This window comes from Apostichopus japonicus, chromosome 17, assembly GCF_037975245.1.
Source record: "Apostichopus japonicus isolate 1M-3 chromosome 17, ASM3797524v1, whole genome shotgun sequence".
Lineage (NCBI taxonomy): Eukaryota > Metazoa > Echinodermata > Holothuroidea > Aspidochirotida > Stichopodidae > Apostichopus > Apostichopus japonicus.
In genome coordinates, this window is record NC_092577.1 from 22,245,988 (window position 1) to 22,253,098 (window position 7,111).

At 44.5% G+C, this 7,111-nt stretch overlaps 1 pseudogene; it reads left to right on the forward strand.

The window, feature by feature from the left end:
• The first annotated feature begins 3,038 nt into the window (after positions 1-3,038).
• Positions 3,039-3,111, forward strand: LOC139957873 (U2 spliceosomal RNA; annotated as a pseudogene).
• Positions 3,112-7,111: the final 4,000 nt, after the last annotated feature.

The window sequence follows — 7,111 nt, forward strand, 5'->3', positions numbered from 1 at the left end:
TTCGGGTTGCGAGACGCTCAGGCTGTCCGCTCTCTGACCATGACACTGTAGTAGCACGTTTTGTTTTCCCGATCGGGCGGGGCCTATGGAAGCTTAACTGTCAGATAATTCGCGAGGAAGAGTTCCGCCAAGGTTTCGAGACCAGGTACAAAGGATGGCAAACATTGAAGCCGGCATTTGCCTCTACATCCCAATGGTGGGATGATGTCAAGTTGCGCATCAAACGCTTCGCAATTCAGTATTGCGTGACCCGCGCACGACGTCGAAGAGAAAAATTCTCGAAGCTGTGCGCGGAGGTGAAGTTTGGCGACCCTTCGGCTGTAATCGCTTTGCAGACCTCTCTCGATGAAAAGTACCACGGTGCCCGAGTCAGGGCCCGTGTCGAAGCGGTGTAAGCCGAGGAACGCCCTTCACTGAGGTTTTACCAGGCCGTAAGCTCATCGGCGGTGACAGACGCGTCCCATCTGTGCGCGCTACTGATGGGACCGTGGTTAGTGACCCTCACGGCATTGTCCGCATATACAAGGATTATTATTCGAGTTTGTTTTCGCGTGGCAATGTCGACTTGTCGGCACAGGCCGATTTATTGAGGGGAATCTCAAAAATTGTTCCCCACGATGTCAATGATATTTTGCGGGCCGGAATAACCACTGTTGAGCTTAGGAAGGCGCTTTCGAAGATGAAGAATGGCAAGTCCCCGGGTTCGGACGGGCTTCCGAGGGAGTTCTACCGAACCTTCTGGGCATTAATAGGACCCGACCTCAGAGCCGTCTTCGAGGACGCCTTTTAAAACGGACTGTTAAACCAAAGTCCGTCTGGGCATGGTTACTTTGCTGCCCAAGTCTGGGGACCCCTTGGATCCTCATAACAAGCGTCCGATCACCTTGTTAAATGTGGACTACAAATTGCTGGCTAAGGCTTTGTGCAACCGCCTTGCACTGGCTATGCCGCATCTTGTGGGTGATCTCCGGACTTGTGCAGTCAAAGGTCATTGCATCCAGCAGAACTTATGGTTGATGCGCGACTTGACCGACTTTGTTATTGAACGAGATCTGCCATGTGCATCGGTGTCTCTGGACCAGCAAGAAGGCCTTGGACGTGGTCGATCGTGGGTTTTTAATGAATGTATTGGAGACGTTTTAGTTGCACTCGTATTTTCGTAAATGAATTTGTTTTGTATCAGGAAAATTTCAGTTCTGTTATCGTAAATGGCTTTTGTTCGGAGGTTTTTAACGTGGAGAGAGGGGGGTGTGCCAGGGGTGCCCTATGTCTCCATTACTTTGTTTTGTTTAGCGAGTCCCTCTCTCGTCGTTTTGAAAGGGACTCAAGACCTGTTCCATTCGTTGTGCCAGGGGGTGCCAAAGTGAAATGCGTTCAATATGCAGATGACGTCACGTGTGTTGTTTCGATTTTTCTATCTTTGAGAGAGCTACCGGGGCGAAGTTGAATCCGGAAAAGACAAAGGGCCTTCGCCTTGGTAGCTGGAGATACAGAGACTTACCATTCGGTGCATCGTGGTCGGATCAAAATATCAAAATTAATGGTATATGGTTCGGCTGCGATGCACCTTGTGATGTAACCTGGAACGAGAGGGCTGAGGTACTTGAGAGCAGGCTCGAAACCTTTGGCACCCGCTGGCTTTCGATCTTAGGGAAAGAAACCGTAATTAATCGTTTTGTTTCCCCCATCTTGTGGTACCCGGGCGCGGTGTATCCAATTCCGCGTCGCGTCCTGGTGCGGTTGGAGCTGGAAGTGTGTGCTGGGCTGTGATGTGTTGGTTTATTTAACTCTGAAATAACTCTTGTTTTTGGCCAAAATTGTGGCTGCATATTGTCACAAGATTCTGTATTATAGAAAGCTACCAAGGTATTTTCTCATTAGAAGACTAGGGAACTAAACAAGATTTTTGAGGATTGGTGTTCATGTTCTACTGGAGATTTGGGACATTACTGAAGTACACAGGTACCAGTTCTGCAATATAGTTTAGTACAGCCTAGGCTACATATATGTACAGTAACCATATGGAAACAGCCTATACTAATGATAGTACTACATAGCAGCTTGGATACTTGAACAATTATGCAGTTTTCATTTGTGAATTATATTCATAAACACTTCTTGTCTTGACATTATCCCCGCAGGGTGCTCACAGTGCCCAGGATTGTGCAGAATGTAGACAAAAGGTAGAGGATGACCATGAGGGATTGGAATGCGAGTACTGCTCAGGGTGGCATCACATAGGGTGTGTTGGAGTTTCAGCAGAGGTGTATGACTTATTGCGTGAAGGAGGTGATCAACTTCATTGGTTTTGCAGAAAGTGTAATGACAAAGCCGTGGATGTGTTAAAGTTGGATGTGTTAAGCCAGCTGAAAGAGCAGCAAGACTTCCTGCATGAGAAAATGACCAGATTGGATAAAAGAGTGGAAGAGATTGTCAACTGTAAAGAGCCAGAGCTCACGAAAAACCTGAGAAAAGTAGTGCAAGGAGAAATTAAAGAAGGGTCTGACACAAAGGAAATCGAGAAAAGGTTAAATGCATTGTCAACAGTACCACCAACTGCCATAAGCAAGGAAGAAATACAGAAAGAAGTAAACGAGGCTGTGCAGAGAGAAAAAAGAAGAACAGAGTGGTCATCAATAATCTGACAAGAATAGAGGATACACATGAGGAAGTACAAGGAAAGGTGGATAACCTGCTTCAGAAATTAACCATCCCACCCACTGTGCAGGTGAACAAACTGAGAGATGGCAGAGACAAGGGGAACTAAGGGAAACAGCACAGTATACCAACGTGTACAATTGGGCCGGATTTCACGTATCAGCAGAGACAGGAGGGCAGACAACTAAGAGAAGAAATGAAGGAACGGATGAACAGTGGTGAGACAACCTGAAAATAATTGGGGGAAAACTGGTCAAAGTCTACGAGATTAGTCAGCCGACACAACAGCGGCAGGCTCCATCAAACCAAAGGAACAGATCGCAGACCTTTCGTGAGCAGAGAGAATAAGGAGCAAGGGACAAGGAACAATCATGTAAATAGCAGCTTCTCGGCCTTTTGGCTAAGATCATGTGTAGTATCTGTTCCCTTCGGGAATGGTGATACACACCTGACGATGATGACACAGTCACAGTCCCGATGCAAGGGGGCTGGGGTGGAGAGCGGATCAGTCGTTTGGTAGTTTGGTTTTCGTGCCCAGGTTCTTTCCTGGGTGACTTTTTCTTAAAAATTAGCAGTATTAAGTGTATATATTTGAATGCAAGGAGCCTCATAGCCAAGATGGACTTCGATATTGTAATAGTCACAGAAACATGGTTCAATCAGAATATAACGGATGGAGAGGTAGCAATTGAAGGCTTCAACTGTTACAGACGAGACAGAGAACACAGAATTGGAGGAGGTGTAGCTATTTACGTGAAAATGAATATCCAAGTTACAAGGATGGACAATGTTGGAGAGTTTAAAGAAGCGTTGTGGTGCAGACTTATCATTGGAGATGAGCGAATAGTGTTAGGGGTAGTTTATCGGAGACCGAGTATTATTTAAGAAGAGGAGGATGTCCTGGAGGAAGCACTAAGGATGGCGGGGCAGTTTAAGAGAGTGTTGGTGGTAGGCGACTTTAATTATGCCGATATCGACTGGATGCAATTGTCCGGAGAAGTGCCGAACTGATGGACATTTTTACAAGTAATGCAGGATAATTCCTGGCATCAACATATTATGCAGCCAACAAGAGGTGATAATATTCTGGAATTGCTTTTGACGTCTGAAGAAGAAATGGTGGAAAATATTGAGGTTGGAGAAACATTTGGGATGATAATTGTATCACAAGGACGATAGTTATTACAAGGGAATTAGAGGGGACAATACAAAAGTATATGGACTGGAAAAGGACGAATTGGGGAAGGATGAAAGAAGAAATCAAGCAAATCAATTGGGATGAAGAATTCAAGGATGTCCGTGTACAAGGAATGTGGAATATTTTTACAGACAGTTACAATCAGACAATCAAGCAGAATGTTCCAGTATGAGAGCGAAAAATGCATGATAAACCGAAGTGGATGACTAAAGCATTGAAAAAACTCATACGAAAAAAAAGGAAAGCATGGCAAGACTACAAGAGGTTGCAAAATTTGACCGCTTGGAATTATTTTCAGGCACTGCAAAGGCAAGTGAAAAGTACAATAAAGGAATCAAAGAAGAGCTTTGAATTAAAGTTATCTAGCAAGATAAAAGAAGATCCAAAGACTTTCTACTCATATGTGCGGTCAAAACAAAAAGTTCAAGAAAGAGTGGGTCCATTGAAAAATGAGTGGCGAAGTGATAATTGACAATAGAGAAGCAGCAGAGGCTCTCAACAAGTTTTTCTCCAGTGTCTTTACAAGGGAGGAACCCAACATTCCAGAAGTAGGGATATTTGCGGACACAGACAAGTTGGTGGGTATGGAAATCACAGAGCAGATGGTTCTTAGTAAACTACAGTGTATTGAAAGGGGGAAAGCTGCTGGACCGGATGGCATTAAGCCAGACTACTTGAAAGAAATGGCGAGTGAAACAGCAATGCCCCTGAGTCAAATTTTCCAGAAGTCTTTGGAAACATCACAGATCCCAGAGGATTGGAAGAGATCAAACAACTCCATTGTTTAAGAAAGGTGACCGTGCAGATGTTTCCAATTACAGACCAGTGAATTTGACATCTGTTCCGGGGAAAATAATGGACATGCTGTTAAAAGACCAAATTGTTAACCATCTTGATGATAATGACTTAATACTAGACACACAACATGGTTTCAGGAAAGGACGTTCTTGCTTATCAAATATGTTGGAATATTGGGACAAGCTAACAAATTATATAGATGAAGGAGTGCCAGTAGATGTGATTTATCTTGATCTGCAAAAAGCATTTGACACGGTTCCACATAGACGGTTGATTACAAAACTAAGAGTACACGGAATTGATGGCCTAATATTGAACTTGAAGAATGGTTGTGCAACCGACAGCAGAGAGTACCCTGGTAGAAATTCCAGTAGAACCCAGTTAAAAAATCAACTAGGTTCTACTAGGGCCTACTATGTTTAACTGGTTTTTAACTGTGTTTAACTGGGTCTTACTGGGTTTCAACTGGGCTATGCTGTACATGAGCTAGGTTCAACTGGGTTTACACAATGTTCAACTGGGTTTGTTCAGGCCAAACTGAATTTGAACTATGTTTGAACTGATCCAGTTGGGCTTCAACTAGGTTTCACTGGTTTTTGCACTAGCCCAATTGGGTTTGAACTATGTTGACTAACCTGCCCTGTTGGGGTTGAACTAGGTTTCATTGGTTTTGCACTGGCCCAACTGGGTTTGGACTATTGGCTGGTGAACTGACCCAGCTGGGATTTAACTAGGTTTCACTGGTTTGCACAAGCCCAACTGGGTTTGAACTATGTTTACTGGTGAACTTTCCCTGTTGGGGTTGAACTAGGCTTCACACTGGCCCAACTGGGTTTGGACTATGTTGACTGCTTTTATTTTTGGCGTAATAATCAAATGTAAGTTCGTAAGCAGTAACCGTATCGTAATATATTGAAAATGCTAAACTAGCCAACTTATGAGGGGTGTAAAATAAATCTTTGTCATATTTATCACAGTTATGATTAAACGATTAAACGTTTGTACCGCAATGATTAAAAATAAAAATATTTACTATATAATAAATTTGAAAAAATTATGTTATACTTTGTTCGGCGATTTGAACAATTGGTAGGCAAAATGCCTTCCTAGTGCTAAATAGTATGATCCGACTAAATTTGAACTTTGACATTTGTCTTGCGTTGGGCTAAATTTATAAATTCCGAATCTGCAAACCACAAACGCCAACAGAAGCTTCGCAGAATTGCATTTGTAACCGATTTTGCCAACAATTTCAAATAATTACCGCGGCTAAGTTCCCTCCTTTGTGATCTTGCAGTACCTTTATATTATTGTTACATACTTGTTACGTTATAATTGATTATAAACGTGCTCTTTATCATAAATATTTGAATTGAACAGAAACTTTGTATATAATGGCCTAGGACTATAGTATAGACTAGGCCTAACAAACCGGTTCCCTACTAGGTATACTACGTGTGCTTTTTACGTGCAAAGAAACGGACACGGACCAAAGGTCAACAAAACCAAAAACAATCCCAGTCTGTTTAACAACCACCAAAAACCCAACTGAAAACCCACAAACAGAAATCTCTCACTAACCCACAAATGTATAAAATATAGCGTTCAACGTGACGCGAAAAGGACACGGACCAGAAGGGCAACAGAACCAAAACAATAAAGCTCCACAAACCAGCCCCCAAAAGCCAACACCAAACCACAAACAGAAAACCCCCAACACATATTATGTAAGGACCACACAAACCCCCCACCCCACACATAACAACTAACTAACTCCAAAATTCATCCGGGGTACGCCGTCCCGATAGCAGACAACAGGCTTGCGCATTACCTGCGAAATTTTCCCAATACGGGTCTTTTCAAGCCCCTAACAGTATTCCCCCTTTTCTTACGAGGGAGCAGAGTTCTTAACTCCTCGTCAACCTTGATCGAGTGGACCTTTCTGTCAGGAACAGGAGGTCCACTAGCGACCATCGTGTCCGGTATAGCGGAAGCGGCTGCGGGTAGGTTGGAAGGGCCACTCGAGTCAATGAGATCAGTGGCCTGTTTTGTCTCATCAAACCAATCGGAGGACTCCTTAGCCACAACTAATAAGGCTGTAGTGCAGTCCTCCATTGGCGAGTCAGAATCTGGGCCACTTAATGTCTCTTGGGCCGGTTGACTCGGGGCCCGACTAGTATCACCGATAGCGGGCGCAGCTACCGGTGAACCAGTACAAGCGGCATCCTGCGCCGCGTGCCACTCCGCTAGTACCATCTCCGCCGTTTTGTCCTGCTCTGCCTCAGTGGGCAGGCTGGCAGTCTCGGCAAGTTCGATCAGGGGAGAGGTCGGACACGAAAGGGGGAACAAAGCCTCCATCGGGGCGCTAGTGTCGGACACTGGGGCGATGACAGGATCATCATGTGGTACGGTGTCAGAGGCCGGGACAGGGACCGCTGCAACCACGCCCGTAGCCAC